This window comes from Staurois parvus, unplaced genomic scaffold (assembly GCF_062004578.1).
Source record: "Staurois parvus isolate SC_StPar_1 unplaced genomic scaffold, SC_StPar_1.0 ptg000199l, whole genome shotgun sequence".
In the NCBI taxonomy this organism is placed as follows: Eukaryota; Metazoa; Chordata; class Amphibia; order Anura; family Ranidae; genus Staurois; species Staurois parvus.
Window position 1 is genome coordinate 3,190,838 of NW_028317995.1, and position 18,998 is coordinate 3,209,835.

The 18,998-nt window shown below is 40.0% G+C and overlaps 1 gene segment (V, D, J or C); it reads right to left on the reverse strand.

Moving 5' to 3' along the window:
• Nucleotides 1–18,998, reverse strand: part of LOC149461522 (Ig mu chain C region membrane-bound form-like) — a 385,848-nt gene that overhangs the window by 144,835 nt on the left and 222,015 nt on the right.

Sequence of the window (18,998 nt, forward strand, 5' to 3'; positions counted from 1 at the left end):
ATTATTATTATTATTCAGGATTTATATAGCGCCAACAGTTTGCTCAGTGCTTTACAAAATAACGGGAGACATTTCTTTATGTGTGTTGTTTTGCAAACAAATGCATTTTTTAATCGCTTATTCACCACCATATAGCAGATCTACTGCTACACGGCGGCACGGGTGTGCAAAATCACGTGTATATACGTGATTATGAATTTCATATAATTGTCATATAATTTTGTAAAGCGCTACGAAAACTGTTGGTGCTATATAAATCCTGTATAACATAACAGAGATATAAACATCATGGACTTGAAGAGGAATCCCATGGCCAAAAAAATTAAATAAGTGTGGGTTCCCCCCCAAAATCACAAACTTGACCTTACCTGAACATACAGTCCTGCAGGCCAGGAAAGACAGGTGGAAGAGCGAATCCTCACCCACACACACACATAGGTACTTATATAGCACTGTCAATTTACAGAGTTTTAGATATATATTGCACATTCACATCATGCCCTTCCTTCAAGGAGCTTACAATCTAAAGTCCCTAACTCACATTTATATACTAAGGACAATTTAGACAGGGGCTAAAACAACTACCAGCATCTCTATGAAATGGAATAGGAAACCCAAATAGGCAGAATATGCAAATTCCATGCATTTAGTGACATGGCTGGGCTGCTAAGCACTAATGATTCTGATCATAATGGTACCTAGAGTATATAGTTGTACCACGATTCAAAAATTGAGCTATATAATTATAAGCAGTCATTACAAGAAAATTTTAACTAGACAGTAAAAATTATTTGTCATATAACAGAGATATAAATGTCATATATATATATATATATATATATATTTTTATATATACATATATCATATTTTACATTAGAAAATAGTATGCATTACTCTGTAACAATCATTAACCACTTGCCCTCCAGAGGATTTACACCCCCACCTTTCTGACCAGGCCATTTTTGCGTTATGGCACTGCGTTACTTTAACCACTTCCTGTCTGGCCCATGTATATAAACGGCCGGACGGTGGCAGTGCAGGGTCGGGTGGCTCTGGACACAGTGGAACACTGATCGTTGGAGGGGACCTCTGTGAGAGGTCCCAATCATGTGATCACTGATTGGCCAATCAGTGATCACATGCAGAGTAGGAAGCATTTATCATTTCATGTTCCTTCCACTTCACAATTACGTGCCGCTCTGTGTTGGTCTATCACATAAAATACATTTATTTTTTTGGTGGTAACATGACAAAATGTGAAAAAATTTCAAGGGGTATGAATACTTTTTCAAGGCACTGTAAATATATTTTAGCCTGAAGCCTGCCCCCATTCCTCCTTCTCACTGCTAGAATGCAAACCTCCTCCTCTCTGTATTCCTTCTCTAACTCTTTGCATTTCACGTGAAGATGGAGGTCAGGAACGGCTTTCTGGGCAAAATAATGGTGGCTGGGGGATGTCCTTGTTGGCAAATTAATGGCACTGGCTTTCTTAAATTGTGGTTTAGCAAAGGCCATAAACTCACTTAATGGAGTGACTCCATGAAAGAAAAAAGCCTAAAAAGAAAATGAAAGCAGCCCTTACATTTCTGAATTGGTAAGCTGACATATAATAAATGTTTGCTTTTGGGTTTTATAGGGTTTTAAAATGTCTGGCATTGGGATGATTTGGAGACATTTATGTTGCTCCTGCAACACATACATTAAGAAGGCAAGTGGGTGCTCTGCTCCTGGGAGTAAGAACAGAAGGCTTTGTCAGACACTTTACTTTCTTTTGCATGTTGTGCAACTGGTGTGGTAAAATAAACCTAAGCCCCCCAGAGCTTATCATCATGCCATTATAGCAGTTAGGAAAGGAGGAAAAGAAGTAAGGGAGGAGTAGAGGGAGGAAAAGGTAGCGGTGGATGAAGAGGAGGAGGAAGAGGTGAAAAGGGAAAGGGGGGAGGAGTAGAGAGAGAGTAGGAGGGAAAGAGGGGGGAGAAGTAGAAAGATGTCTTATTAGCAGGACTGATCACTTTATACCTCCATCTGCTTTTAGACTTGACTATCATGCTTTTTTTTGTATGGTCCATATTAGGAGAAGGCTGAAACATTTTGCCCCTAATTTTTTTGTGAGACACAGAATTTAAAGGTAATTGGGTTATTTAGAGACAAGTCACATGTCAAGGCAGTATTTTGACACCATAGAGCTAGAGGATACTCGAGAAACCAAACCGACTATTATGGGTGGTGACTGTCAATATTCCGCCTGGACTCTACTGCTAGGCCAATGCTTCTTGAGATGGGGGAATTTTGCAACTGCACAAACAAAATGAAATAGAAGGGCGCAAAGATCAAATGTATTATAAAAAGCATTTTATTAAGGAATAAAGAGAAATTGTTAAAACAGCCATGGATAAAGCCCAAGAACCGAAAAGGTCTTTAACACAATGGAACTCATTAAGTCCAAATGAATATCATACAGCTATCTGTGTTTTGGGGATATACCCACTTCTTCATTACAAAACTGGTCTAAACTCCAACTTCTCTTAAATATAGAACCTGCCTCCCAACGGGAGGGGGAAGAGGGAAGGGCCAACAAACTAACACACCACTCCCATAAGCCAACCTCCAGAGCACTTATAAGACTACTGATAACCAAAAGTATTATAAATTTGCAGATGAACTGTGGATCACTGCTTCTGGCCAAACTTATATACTTTATGTAAATTCATCAGTAAAATTACCTTTGTACTCCGCAACTGCAGTTGGCCTCTTTACTTGGGACCTCTTTTTTTGTGGAATTTTCTCCCACTTTTTTTGTATTATAACTTCACTAGGCCCCCGAGGACACCACCTAATACTTAGGTGAGTTGGCCGGACTTTCTCTCTTATATAGTGGTTGCCGTTGCTAGTGTTTTTTAGTTTTATTACATTCAGATGGGTTCTTGGGCTCACCAATCTTCCAGTACAATGTTTTTTTTGTGTTGCATATTTTTGCATTGGTACATGCTCTCTATAGCAATGCCTACCTCCTATTCCATTTTGTGACAACACCTTTCTTATTTGACCAGAAAAGGGGCATTTTTAATTTAGACACATTCAGCTCTCATTGATTTCATTGTGGTTTGAGCATGGCATCCATACTTCTCTGAAGTTCGCTAAACCCTGCTCAAACCATACTCAAGGCAGTTCAGCTCATCCCTTGTGACAATAAAGCAAAAGAAAGAGTGCACTGTCAGTGGCGGACTGACAACTGACGGGCCTCCGGGCAATAGGGGATCATGGGGCCCCTGTGTCCTTGCCCAAACTCAAAAAAGCCTATAAAAAAGGTACCAGGGGCATCTCATGGGGCACCCTACTGACCGAGTTTCCAAATGGTCAGTCCGCCCCTGTGCACTGCACACCTCTGTAATGTTAGTGCTTAAAAGGATTTTTAAGTCATTGGACTGTGAATTGCTTGTGATGCCTGCAGCAATCATGCCCACAGAGATGGACGCGGTTCAACCATTTTGGCTCCAACCTCCATCTTGGCAAAGGATCATCCATCTTGTACAAACATATCTCCCCTCATTCTCCCCCTCCCTCTCTGAGAGTCACAGTGACATTTGGTTGGTGTGTGTGTGTTGAAAGTGTCACAGGTCGGCCAGGGCACAGCAGGGAGCTCCGAACTATAAACCATCTCTGAGCTGGGTGCCAGACTGGCTGGGAAGCTGAGCACCTCGTAAAAAGATAACCCAAGCCTTACCCTGAGCTCAAAGACATTCCAGAGGAGTAAGGAACTAGATAACACTTTTAAAATCCATTTTTCCCCTATGTCTCATATCTTGGAATATGAGAGACTTACATAAAAACCAGGCCTATCTTCAGATTGCCCACGATCAGACAAATCGTTTGATAGGTCACACTCCCTGACTGGAATACCTAGGATAGCAGAAAATTACATCTCTTGAACTCTTCAAGTATGTATTTCATATTTCATATGTAACCGTTCCTCAGATGCGTCTGCATATTAATCTACCCGCGGGTGGAATGATACTTGTGCCTAGGAAAAGTTATGAGCCAAAATATGAGATATGAGAGATTTTGGTTCTAGTTTGGGTCTCCGCCCAGACAATCCCTCCCCAAATGAGGCATTGGTCCTTGGCTTCAGAGACACCCCCTGCTGGGGGACTACAAAATAAGCTGTCAGGCCTAAGAGTGCAAGTTGAAGAATTCTCCCGTTTAACATCAGAACCAACTTGGGAGCCCTGAAACTTGATCTGCTTAACCCAAGGCTGATTGGCAAGTACTTTAACCCTTTAACCTCCTTTCTGTTACCTCTTTGCTGTGCTGTTGTTCTCTGTATATTTATATATCTATTGGCTACATCTTTTTTCTGTAAATATTTTTATTGCACCCTTTTGACCTTTTAGTAATAAATCTTTCTTTCTGAAAGTGTTGAACTGTTTCTATAGCTCGTTAATGCAACTTACGAATTCCTGCCTCTAAAAGAGCGCTACTGTGTTTGTTTAACCCTCTGTATAACCTGTCTGCGGTGACAGTGCTATACAGATGATAATCTCAACCACCATAGTGTATTGCTGATATTGCCGAGTTTCCTCTTTCTCTGTACAGAAAGGAGGTGGTGGCAGTGTGAAGGGTTAATTGCGTAATTAACCTGACCCAGTAACAATCGCATTCAGGCTGCCGGTACATCGATTTGTGGTCCATTAGCTGGAAAATCTTTGTGCAGGGTGCAGCTGGGCGTGGCATTGTTACGCACGTGACATCGCGGTTTCAGATTGGCTAGTCCTTCGGTCACGAGTTTGGTGAGAAGGTCAGGGGTCTGACTCGCGATCGACACAATGCCTTGTAACAAGGATGCCACAGGTCAAATTACATCACAGAAAGATCTTACTGCCTAAGCTACACTAATGTCTATGTAGCAGGATTAGTAATCAGCCAAATGACACGAGAGTAACTGTAACTTGCAGTTCCTAAACAGGTGCAAAGTTTGAACCAATAATTCAAAACAGGGTCAGAATGGCAAAAAGAGGCATACGTTGCAGAATCTGTCTATGTAAGCTGCACAAACATGGACTCACTTCAATGTCTCTGTGAATCAATCAGGGCAACATGTGGCTGCATAGCATAGTTTCTTTAGCATTCTATAGCAACAGATAACCTAGCTGAGAATCACTATTTCATTAAACCACTTCAGAAAACAAACAACTATTTGTGATTATCCTCATAAACAGTGCCCATCTCAATGAAGGTGAGAGAGAACTTTGGTAACACAGGTGAGTACCTGGAGGGCTACTCCCAGGTATGAGAACATGGGGGGGGGGCAGTACTATAGTAGCAATTGGAGAGGTGGTCCCCACAGTAGAAGAATCTTCTGAAGATATGCATGCTATTAGAAACTAGTCTGGCTACCTACCTGTACATGCTATTTCTAAAAGTGGAGGACATATCTTGTGTCTAGCTGCCACTTCCTCATCAGGTGTGCCCTCTCTGAGCTGCTGAGGGAGGGAAGCTGAAAGACATATCTTCCCTGAGTGTGTCTAGGAATCCAAGGAGTTGTTGGAAAAGGAGGTAAAGAGGACTAGACCTGCTTCTGCGCATAGTGAGTAAATGGGCACTCTGCTACATCTACATGAATGAATTGTATTTCCTTTATTGGCACATCAGATCATTTAATGATTATGAAGACAGTTTTTCCTTCTTAATTTATTTGATTAATTGAGCATAATTCCAAAGTGATAACAGAGGTCACCCATCCTCTGGAACTCCCTGCCCCAACCCATCAGATTATCACCTACTCTCCTCTCCTTTAGGCGCACCCTGAAAACCCATCTCTTCAGGGAAGCCTACCCCACCCCCTGCTAACTTGCCGACCTCCTCCACTCTTCCTACCACTCCATCCCCCACAGCTATCTCCTCCTGTGCCACCATCCCCTCCCTCTTAGATTGTAAGCTCGAAAGAGCAGGGCCCTCAATCCCCTCATGTTTTGCATTGTATTGGTATTGTTCTGTCACATGTTCTGTCCCCCTCTGTAATGTACAGCGCTGAGCGAACTATTGGCGCTTTATAAATACTGTATAATAATAATAATAATTACAAGAGCAGGGTCAAGAGGTGGCCCCTCTACCTCATGCCCTGCCCTAATTGGAAGAATTCAGAAAGTTAACCATTAATATGGGCCTGCAACCTTCAGGTTGCACATAATAGTTGTACCATTTTTTTTAAAAATAAGCCCCTGGTCAAATTTGTCCAAGATCCCCTCTCAAAGATCCAAATGACAATGTCAAAAACATTGGCAGCATCAAGATATAGGACAGTCCTGCTCCCAGTAATGTTTGGAGACATCTGCACTTTTTGAAATACTTCTCTAATGTTCTTACTGGTGGATCTATTAGATATGAATGAGTTTAGAGATCACTTTACCCAATCAGGAGTGTGTAGGAGTGTGGTATATTAGGGTCCTTTCCTGCCTTACAAAGGGCTATCACAATAGCCTTGTCCATAAATTGAGGGAGCATCCGTAGCAACTCAAAAAGTAGAAACCCCTGAATTTCCTATATGTCTCAACGGGGAGACCAACTTTTCCTGGTGATATGTGCTTAAAGCAGTGCTAAAAGTACCTCATGAAGTGTGAGTTTGGGGTCTCAAGCAAATCTGTCTCCTAGGGTTCAAAGTGGGCTCCTCTGTGATAAACCTGAGTACCCATATGTACATCCACCTGTCTGGGAGGTTGCCTGGTACTGTGTGGGTAGTTATGTGGCAGACGTGCATGCATATTTCTCCAGCAGTACTACTTAATCATTGCTTTTGTCATTGTTTGAGTGCTGCGAGAAAAGATCAGAGCCATCAAAGGCCAAGCACTCAGCCAGTTCCTTTCTGTTCCTTCATTATGGTAGGCCAGGGAGAGAGTAGGGGGTATCTGAAACCTCCAGAATAAGTCTGTGGTCAATAGGCAGCAGGAACAGGTACTTGCTGTTATCAAATATTGTGGAGGCAGGGTCAGTAGGCAGGATTATCAGATGAGCTCCGTAAGACACGGTTGTTTACATGAGAGCCCAAGCCACTCTCCCCTTAGTATGCATTTCTAGTCAATCAATTTACATACTAACTCCCTTTTGGGAAGTGATGATGTATAGATGAAAACTAGTAATATGAGTTTGCTTTTTATAAATCAGTGATATATCTTTATGGATTTAGTGCAAAAATATATACATCTTGTATATTTCTTATACATGGCATGTAGTGGTAACACAAGCTTTGCTCATATAAATACACAATACAGTATTTCAGATTTATTAATATACAGCTCCACTTAAAATCTGTATGCATTTAACACACTTCATTGGCTATGGTTCCCTTGATAAATCAACATCTTCATGGAGTAACTGAATCCAGTACCGTAACAAAATGTTCATCAACCTTTTCAAGCTGAAGAATGCGAGAAATGAACCATTTAACCTATAGAAAAAAAAAACAACAACAGTAAGTTATATCCTCACTAATACCAGGGACATGGTACAAACTGGCGGTGTCTGTAGCCTGCAGGTAGATCAGCAATACACTCCATGTCTTTTGAAAAATGACAGTACCCATCTCACAATGTCAGGTTTCTTGCTTCCAACCTGCATGAAGGGCATGTCATACACAAGATGTACAATGCAACAGCTTCATGCCCCAGCAGCATACAAGTCCTCAACAAGCAGAACGAGAGCTAAGGTAACCTATAATTCTTTTGCAGATGTCTGAAATCAAAGGCTACAAAATGTTTCATCCATTTTGGATGTGTAGTTTTTTTTACCATGACCTTTAGGCTCCTTACCCTAAGTATTAAATCTATGTTTCAGCTAAGCAAAATGTCAATTTAGTAATTAGTAATTCTTCACCTGCCTACCCATAAGCAAATATTAGCACTAGTGAGATCATCTTTTCTCATGATAATAATAGTACATACATTGCTAATTTATTTTAATTTACCTGTTTCAAATAGTAGAATTTACATTTCAAATATCACAGTTAAACTCCACAATATCTGACCACTGAAAAATGGGGTGCTAAAGTAACCATTGAGTAGCACTGATAATTTGTTCAGTGTAGTATGTGTTAACAGAACTCACAAGATCAATTGTAGTGATTTTTATTAACTTCAGTTAAGGTGACAGAAATCAATGCAATGTTTTAGTCACTAAAGCTTTGACAAAAGTCTTCAGAGGGGCCGAAACAGCAGCTTTTTCTTTTTGACTTTTTTTAAAGGTGTTTATTTAAGTTTTTTGTTTCCTTGGCATACAAAACAGTTGCCATGTAAACCAGGGCAATGGCATTAAAGTCAGCTATGCAGAGCCCAACAATAATATGTCAAAGATAGTTCAAGATGAATTACTCATAAGGTGACAGCCTTTATCAGGAATACCTGGAATCAGCTCTATTTTGTACTTTAATAGAGGTTAATTAATACTTCTCAATAGAAGGTGAGAATAGAAAGTGACACGTCATACCGGAATTTTGTAAATTCTTATTTAAAAAATATTAAAAAATAAAGGGTGATGTCTCAAAATTTGATGTCATTTATCCAAATCACAATTAACACTTTCAGGATTTTTTGCTCTTGTGGTAAAAAAAAATCCCTGGCTATATATTTAGGACTGTGTCTATTCTATAAAGTAGTGGTTCTGGATGCTCCGTTGGCTACTCACTTGGCTCAGTCAGGTCATTGCTTTGCGTCTATTGAATTGCTGCCTTTGCAATCTTAGGAATTGCCCAAAAGACCAAAACAGAGAGCAAGAGTAAATAGTGTGTATCAACACCGGTGGTAGTGAGCTCTTATGGATCCTCAACTTGGGGTTACCCAGGGTGCGGAGTCTAAGCCCCAGCCTGCTTGTTCACCAGGGCCCCTGATGGTGGGGATGGACTTGCAGCAAGCTGGGATCAGGTACACCCAGCTGAGGTGGAGGAGACCGCTCGCGGGAGCAGGGTATCACGGTTGAAGACAAACGGAATCCGATAGGCAAGCCGAGGTCAGGACAGGCGGATAACAAGCAAGGTCAGAGAACGAAGCCAGGGTCGGTACACGGGTAGTCAATATAGGATTCAAGACAACAGAAACACACAGGAGCGCCAGCAACTAGGAAGTTGCTCAGGCAAAGTGGCCTAGTCTGAGCACGTCTTATATAGACAGGCAAACAAGGAGGAGGGACAGGAAGTGATGGAAAGGAAGGAAATAAAACCCAGAGGTCAGCAGACGACACCCATAGATGAGCACAGACAAACATGAGAAGGGATCAGGAACAGGACTGTAGCAAGAAGGAAAGAACACAAATGAAACTGCAGGCTAACTTGTGACAGTGTGCAGCCAGTGGATGTACACTGCAGAGCTATGAATAATTTATATCTTACACTTACCCTCACAAACCATTGTCATTGGTACTTCCAGAATTTCTTGTTCAAAGAGTCTCTTTGTTCATTTAGGAAAAAGTGACAAGTCCACCCCCTACCCATTTATATTCTCCATCCTGGCACTTTCCCATCACCAAATTTTTCCCTCAGCTACAGTAGAAGTAATATTTTATGTAGGCTCCATGCCAGAGGGTGTTGGAGCTTACACAGGGTTGATGTTGTCATTCTCCTCCTCACGGGACTGTGTTTTGGCCTAGTGATTGGCCACTCAGGCCTGAGCACTGAATCCTGAAGGAGGTTAGAAACACGAGGTATTTATAATGCCGCCAATGGACTGGAAGGGCAGTGCTGAAAATGTACAGAATGTATTAGTTGTCTGGGGGTGGTCTAGCAAGATACTTAGTCACTTTACGCTGAATGGGCAGTTTGACAGAGGCTCTATAAAGTGTTTCTAAACTCAGACACTTAAACCAAGTATAGTACTGCACACGTTCCTTTAATGTTGTTTTTTTTTTATATGTTTTGCTTTCATTTAAATCATAGCAGTAAATTGCATCTACATGCATTTATTTTCCTAGATACTTTCTCTGCCTCCTTTTCCTTTGTACTAGGGATGAGCTCAGGTGTGTTTAGATTCTAGTCCAAACTCATTTTAGTGATCACCTCATTATTAAAAAAAAATTAAAAATCTGCTTCCTCCATCCACACAAATGAGGTGGAATGGAGGAATCTTCCAATGCCGGGACATTGTATTCTGACAGTAGCTGCAGCTGACTGGCTGCAGCCACTGATCAAGAAAACTTGTTTATTTGACAGAAGACAATCAAATGATTTACTTCTGATAAACAGGGGTGCCCACACATGGACTGAAATTTGGACACTCCCTGCTGAACCAGACAAATTTTGATTTGTCTATGGCTAGCATTAGTATCCTTTTGTGATAGTTTGGTTCTATTTAAGCACTGTAGTAAATGTGAAATGATAGATCCTTACTGTAATGATTATGCAATGATCAGTGCAGATAAACATAATGAAGGCAAACTTTTTTGGGTTGACAAAGATTCCTGCTGCACATTTTTTTTTTACAACTACTGTACAGGATGCCAAGGATGGGTCCTGAACTGGTGCTATGTGTCACCTATATTTGGGTTGTGGTCTCTTTAAGGGAAATGTTTGGTGTACTCAGGGGTCTCATCGATGCTGGGTGGGGGATTCTGGGACACTTAAGCATAAGAAGAGGTCTGACTCACAGTCCTCTCTGCATTAGCAATTGCTTATTTGAGACCCAGAATTTTGGAGGTTCATATATGGAGGAGTTTTGAAGAAATGGTATTTGGGTGGGAAAGAACCTCTGCCCCTGATTGCAGGGACTCTGGTCCCGACGGGATTAAGCAGCCATAAGGAAGCAGCACATATGACAGAAAGCTCTGTGGTCGGAGTTGTAGGAGATGAAGGGGTTTGGCAAAGGAACCCTGTCTGAGTACTGCATGCCTGCTGGATGCTGCCAACCACTGAAAGCTGGACTTTGCTAACTTTAGGGCAGGGGCGGACTGACAACTCATGGGGCCCCCGGGCAATTGGGGATCATGGGGCCCCTGTGTCCTCGCCCAAACTCAAAAAAGCCTATGAAAAAGGTACCAGGGGCATCTCATGGGGCCCCCTACTGACCTTGGGCCCGAGTGCTTGAATGGTCAGTCCGCCCCTGCTTTAGGGTAAATGCTGTATATGACACAAAGTCAGTTTTGTTTTTCTGCTGGAAACTATTTTTCATTAGCTTTAAAGAAAAATAAAGACTTTTATGTGTAAGACAAGTGGCTTTGCATGTGATCCCAAGGTGTTATAACCCTGAACTTTACACTACTATATAGCTATTCCATTAGAAAAAAAGACACCTATAGCAAACACATCTTCTGCCATTATCATAGTTAAAAAACACACCTTACAGATTATTAGCAAGCAGTAATACATTACCATTTTTAAAAAAAATTATTAATTGCCATCCTGTTATGTCAAGCCATGCAGGTGAAGGTTCTCTTACCTTTACAATTGTGATAGTTGCACTGTAGAGGAAACTTAGCAGAAAGAGGGTGATGAATGTAGCAGCTGTTGACCATAGGCTATCTTCGTCATCCTCACTGATGTTCTCCCAGATGAAGTACACTAAAGTGGTAGAGATTGGGAGAAACAGGTTATTATTTCTTATAATTGTTAAAGGGAAAGGCACTGGCTAGACACTCTCTCTCTCTCCGTATATATATATATACAGTTAGGTCCATATATATTTGGACCCAGGCACAATTTTCATACTTTTGGCTCTGTATGCCACCAGCATAAATTAAAACGAAACAATCCAAATGAATGAATTTGAAGTGGAGACTTTCAGCTTTAATTCAAGGGGTTGAACATAAATATCAAGTACAAATTTTAGGAACTGCAACCATTTTTATACACAGTCCCTCCATTTTCAGGGGCTCAAATGTAATTGGACAAATGAATCTAATCATAAATAAAATGTTCATTTTTAATAATTTGTTGAGAATCCTTTACTGGCAATGACTGCCTGAAGTGTGGAACGCAAGGACCAAAGACTGGGTTTCCTCCTTTCTGATGCTTTGCCAGGCTCTAAGTGCAGATGTCTTCAGTTGTTCTTTGTTTGTGGGTCTTTCTGCCTTTAGTTTTGCCTTCAGCAAGTGAAATGCATGCTCAACTGGGTTGAGATCAGGTGACTGACTCGGCCATTGCCGAATATTCCACTTCTTTTCCTTCAAAAGCTCCTGAGTTGCTTTTGCAGTGTGTTTTGGATCATTGTCCATCTGTACTGTGAAACACCACCCAGTCAACTTTGCTGCATTTGACTGAATCTGGGCTAACAGTATATCTCTAAACACTGCAGAATTTGTCTGGCTGCTTCTGTCTTCTGTCACATCATCAATAAACACCAATGATCCAGTGCCACTGGAAGCCATGCATGCTCATGCCATCACACTGCCTCCGCCAAGTTTTACAGATGACATTGTCTGCTTTGGATCATGAGCTGTTCCAAGCCTTCTCCACACTTTTTTCTTCCCGTCATTCTGATACAGATTAATCTTAGTTTCATCCGTCCAAGAATGCTTTTCCAGAACAGATCTGGCTTTTTTTTAGATGTTTTTTGGCAAAGACTAACTGGCTTTTCTATTCTTCAGGCTTATGAATGGTTTGCACCTTATGGTGAACCCTCTGTATTTGCTCTCATGAAGTCTTATCTTGATTTTAGACTTTGACAATGATATGACCACCTCCTGGAGAGTGTCCTTCACTTGTCTGGATGTTGTGAATGGATTTTTCTTTACCATAGAGAGGATCCTGCGATCATCCACCACTGTTGTCTTCTGTGGATGTCCATTGCTTTTAATGTTGCTGAGCTCACCAGCGCATTCTTCTTTCCTCAAAATGTACCAAACTGTTGATTTGGCCACTCCTAATGTTGCTGCTATCTCTCTGATGGAATTGTTTTTTTTTTGAAGCCTTACAATGGCCTGTTTCACTTGCATTGACAGCTCCTTTAAACGCATGATGTAGGTTCACAGCAATAGATTCCAAATGCAAATACCACACTTAGAATCAACTCCAGACCTTTTAGCTGCTTAATTGATGAAGAAATAATGAAGAAGCCCACACCTGGACATGAAACAGCTTTTGATTCAATTGTCCAATTACTTTTGGATCCTTGAAAAAGGGAGTATGGTTACTCTTAAGAGCTATAATTTCTAAACCTTTTCTCCAATTTGGATGTACATACCCTTAAATTAAACCTGAGAGAGTGCACTTTCAGCCCATATCCATTTATCCAGTATATAACCATGGTTTGAATATGTTTTGGTAAATACCTGAAAAAAACCTAAAATTGTTCCTGTGTCCAAATATATATGGACCTAACTGTATATATTTATATATATTATTTATATATATTGTGTGTATATATATATATATATATATATATATATATATATATCTTGTCTTTCATTCCTTGTGATTCCGGGAGACTGTTTGAGAGATCTGTTTTTTGGAGTAGATTAATTTGTCATGATGTAAGCATTCTTTTATTTAGAATACTTACATCATTATTGTTTTTATTGTACATGTATTTTTAGGGTAATAGGTTCTTATATATATTTTTAAGCCAATAGTGAACTATAGCACGATTAAGCCAAAAAAAGAATGTTTGTAATATGCTTTATCAATTACTTACTTATATATCATTGGCTAAAATGTTTCATAAAGATCTGGCACAAAAAAACTATTTTAGGTAACAACAGAGATGAAGTGAAGGCACCTTGTGGTGTCAGAAAGTACGTGATTTAGTCTTTAGATCGATTCCTGTGTGCCCCTAAAATTCACTCCTGCCCCTAAGATGTACCCCTGTTGAATATTTGTCAATTGCCAAAATGTGCTCACTGACGTTCTGGCAATTGGCAGCTGATAGCAGAAGGGGAAGTGGGTTAATCTTAACTTGGAAAGAAGTTGAGACCCTGGGGTTAATTTACTAAAGGCAAATAGGCACTTTGCAATGGGAAGTTGCACTCAGCAAGGGAGTTTGCCCAGAGCTTAGAGAAAGTGGTGAAACTTAACCTTGCAAAAAATACCTGATCACGTGCAAGGAAAATAAAAAACAGCATTTTGGCTTGCATATGATTAAATAAGGGAAGTCAGCAGAGCTTGACCTCATTCACTAAGCTTTGGGAAAAATTCCCTTGCAAAGTACAACTTTCCTTGCAAAGTGAACAGCTTTGCCTTTAGTAAATCAACTCCCCTGTGTTTAGCTTTAGCCTAGCATCCTGTCTTGTGCCAGGTCACGTTAATTTTCAGTAATGCAGTAAGGGCTATACATGTGTTATAACTGTTATAATTAACATGCTCTATTTCTTTAAAGCTCAGCTGTTAACAATAACTCCTATTAGTGAGTGACAATTTCTAGGCCTCATTCACACAGGGCGTATAATACTGTATGGCCATACAGGACCATGCTTATCCGCATTGGCACAAGTGTTTCATGCATTCTTGTGCAGGCAGTCAAATTGATTTCTGTTTTCACATAATTAATATTTTTTTGAATTGCATGCAAAAATCATTTATACCACACACTAAAAAAACTGTTCATTGCAAGTGAGTGCCATGATTAAAATTAATTGTAAACAAATAGTAACTCATGAGCTATACAGAGTACTGACCTATAAACGTCTGATACTTAATAATACTATCAATCGGCATATAAAGCAGTATTGAAGCTTTTCACAACTACCTCATTAGTTTGTATTTTTAAAATGATGACAAAAAATGTGTAGAAAAATTCTGTATTGTCTTTTCTCCTGTTATATTATAAAATTGGCATTTGATAAGGTTAAACTGATGATACTTAAAATAATCAAAAAAATCATTACATGATAGAATTACTCTACTAGTCTCAGTTCGGATAAAAAAAAGTACTAACCCAATATCAGAGTTTGGTGCAAGCTTTCTGTGCCATTATAATGCTTCAGGATACTGTTGGAAGTGGCATGTACAACAATAACTACGAACATTAACTAAGGAGATAGACCTGTTTCAGAGTGAGTTAGAAACTGGCACAGGGTCTGAACCTAATTAACAGTGGGAATGCAGCTGTTTGCTAAATAAAAATTGCCTCAGATCCCTGCCAGATCTGACCTTACTGTACATAATGTGATTTGTCAGCACACAGCTACATTAGCAGAGCCTGCAGGATTAATAATCGTCCTCCCTTCTGTTTAGAGCAGGGCGGTCAGAGAGATCAGAGCATGGCACTCTAGAGCCAGAATGGAGAACTGATTGCTCCTAATTAACATAGGGGCTTGAACCACTGTTGCTAACTGCAGCAACTGCTCCAATATTTATGTTTAGAAGAGAGGTTGCAAGCATGTTCTTCTTGTTATTCCCCCCCCCCATGTGCTTTTCAGTTGCTATTGCTAACAAAAATAATGTATATTTATTGAAAATAGAACTGCCAATTAAAATTAAACGTTTCTAATGCTACCCATAAAAAATACCTGGTAGCAGTCAAGCATTTGGCAACACCTTTATGTTTCAGAGCTACCATGTCAGATGGGGTCACCAGGCCTCTTCCAAAATGGCAGCAGAAGGAGTCATAAGGGGTCACCAGGTAAATCTGGAGCTTGGAAAAAGCAAAGAAGTAGGAAAAGTAAAGTGGTTGAGAGACCTTGAAAGACAATGTCAAGGGTGAATTAAAGCATTCCAAGAGGTGATATTATCCACAGGATATCCAAATATTAGTATGCTCTCTGGACTCTATGGGCATTACAGTATTATGTGGGTGGGTCAGAAACAACTTATTATGTAACCAAATTAGGAACAAGGTTGTGTAAAATTACCAGGAACAATGTTACTTTTGGTAGAAAGGAAATGGGATATTACATGCTGCCCTACAGATATGTGTGGGTAAAAAGTTCAGGCTGGCTCTATCTTAGTAAAAAATTTACTGAAGGTTCACATGGGTCCCCATGTGAACCTTATTATATACAGTTGGGGAGCTAAAACACATGCTGGTGTTTTTCTGAACTGCTGCTGGCAATGGAATTGTCAAAGTCACAAGACCACCACACAACTAAAGACTTCACATAGAACTAAAGAAAACTTTTTAAAATAGTGGATAGAGTAAGGGAGGGTTACCCCTGCAAGGTTTTTTTTACCTTCTGTATTCAATTGGCGAGATTTCCCATCACATCCTGTCCCATAGCCAAATCAGGAAGGCACAGACGATCCCTCCAAAGTGAGGGAATCCTTGGTTGTCACTAGAACTAGTGTCTCCATTCCCCTCTAATCCTCTTCTAGTGCCTACCCAAAATTTTAAATTTTCTTTCACCTTCACTTTTAGTGATAACAGTAAACTGGACAGATAGAGAGAGTGAGTCTCCAAAACTAGGGGACAGACAGCAATAAAAACCTGACAAATTCATTGTATCCAAAACTAATTTAAAAAGATGCCTTTAGTGTACTCTAAGTGAACGTTGTATACATTTCACTGTGGCTGAATGTGCCTTAAGATCATCTTTTGTTTTTAAATTTTTTTCTTGATCTCCTAACGTTTTGTAGGTTTTTAAGAATGTCAGTAAATCTGCCAGTGATCCAGTTTTCCTAAAGCAGCAAAGAGCACACTTATTGATCAAGGATTTCTATTATCTTTGTAGCACAATAATCATATATTCAGCGAGACAGTCATATGACAGAATTATGATCAGCTTCCTGTTACATAATTACTTTTGGCTGACAGCCTAATACTGCAGCAATTATTAGCAAAATCAAGTGTTTTTACTGCTTTGTTCAAATATGTATAATACGGGATTGGCAATATGAGGCCCAGACACGTGCTAGCCAGGCCAATTTAGCTAAAGGTGAAATAATTAGGAGCTTGGAACACTGGGTGTTTTGTTCTCTTTTATGCATTTCCTGCCTGCATTTAGCTTTTACAAGAGGGTAAAAGCAGACAAACACACAACATTTTTACACATAACAGGGATAAACACTTGACAATCAAAAGCAGATATTATAGTGGAATTGTGAGGTATGCAGGGATATTAAAGTGATTGTAACCCAAAATCTATTTTTCAGCTTGTTTGACTGTATGTTTCACATATACAGTTGTCTTAAGCAAATAGCTCACTTTCTTAGCTTGAGATCCTGTCAGCAACAACATTTTGGTATTGATTTACCCAGTGGTGTATTTAGGTTTTGTGCTGCCCTAGGCAAAATTGGATGCCCCCCACCCTCCCTCAGCAGAGATAGAGCCTCACACCGACCAACACCAGAGCCCCCCCCCCCCCCCCCCGTGGAGAGAGCCTGACAGTGACCAACAACACCCCTGCTAAATCCCCCCCACCCCACCCAAGGGAGCTTTACACTAACACCCCCCACCCCTCATGGTGACAGAGAGAAAGACACCTTCACAGCTCTGGACATCCCTGGGAACAATAGTTGGGCTCTGCATGCACCATCAAGCAGCCCGCAGCCTCTCTCGGATCCCACCTGGTCCCGCATATGTCTTGTCTTCTTGGGGGCAGTGCTGCCCCCCAAAAAATGCCACCCTAGGCAAATGCCTTGTTTGCCTTGTGGAAAATATGCCCCTGGATTTACCTAAGCTTTACAGGCTGTTCACTTTGCAAGGAAATTTGCCCCAGAGCTTGTGCATGAGGTGAAGCCCAGTTGAATTCTATCATCTAATTATGTAATCAAGTAAAAATGCTGTTTCATTTTCCTTGCATGTGATTGGGTATGCTTTGCAAAGTGAAACTTCCCCACATTCACTATGCACTGGGCAAATTCCCTTGCAAAGTGAACAGCTTAATTGTCATGAATAAATCAACCCCTTTGTGTTGCAGGCTGACAATCAGATGCCACTGCCTCATAATTATCAGCAGCAGTGTCAGCTTGCTCTTCAAGTAGGAAACTTTGCAACAGATTCATGAAAAAAAAATAATGAAAAAACTGTATACACGAAGATACTGCACAATAGATTTGGGCTTTACATACACTTTTTAGGGTCATCTAGCTTGTGCAGGTATCAAGCTGGTTTCTGTAAACATCTTTAACAATGTTGCAAATTGGGTTTTGGTGCAGTGAATTTGTGTTCTTTTTAAGGAATTTAGAGGAATTTAGCAAAATGGGAATTTCAGTTGCACATAATTGGGAACACAGCTGCAGTGAGCTAGTTTAGCAAAAGGCACCTTACTAAGGTTTACACAAATATATCAAGAGCATGGAAAATGTTAGTGTGCGAGTGAGGTTACATAGATTGCAAGGCATCTGATATATGACTTATTAAAAGGATAATATAGATTTACAGAACTAAAAAGAGCTATGACCAATACCTGAATTTGGTATTGTATTTTTTTTTACTGTTGTATTCTTTAGTTAAATGCAGCTTTCTCTTGGTGCTGTGTATCCACTGTAAGCTTATATTATAGGCATTGGCCTGTGATCATATTCAATGCAGGACATTTACTAGACATTTAATGATTTTATTATTAATTTTTATTTATTAAATGCCTAATTATAAACTACTTAGTGAACATTTGTTGTTTACTCCCATATACTTTGTTTTAACAATTAAGAATAAAAAAACTGAAATTTAGACTTGATGCTCAATGCATTGATACGACCGAGCAATGGAGGTAATGCTACAAGTTGTTAAGGGTAAAAGAGCCTATACAATGTTCACTGTAAAATTTAGATGAGAAAATAATTACAACAAATATATTATAATTTCCTAATAAAACTACCAACCCAAGTTCATCAATAATTTGGGTTGGCAAAGTAGAAAAACCCACCATATGGACTGGAAAGGTACTCCCTGACAAACTACTCATACTTCAGATATATACAAGTACTTCCATTTTCATCTATTGCAAGTTTAGTTCCATAGAGAGAACTTTGCATATATAACCTGGCTTTTATAACATGACAGAACATGTTGGATATGAAACTGTGTCCTTCTAAAATATTTTCGAATAAAGGGTTACATTAATAGTGCTGTATATACTTATGAACCTATACAGGGAGTGTAAGTTATAGGCATTTAGGGTAGGTTTTCCGTTTGGGGGTTAAGCAACTCAAC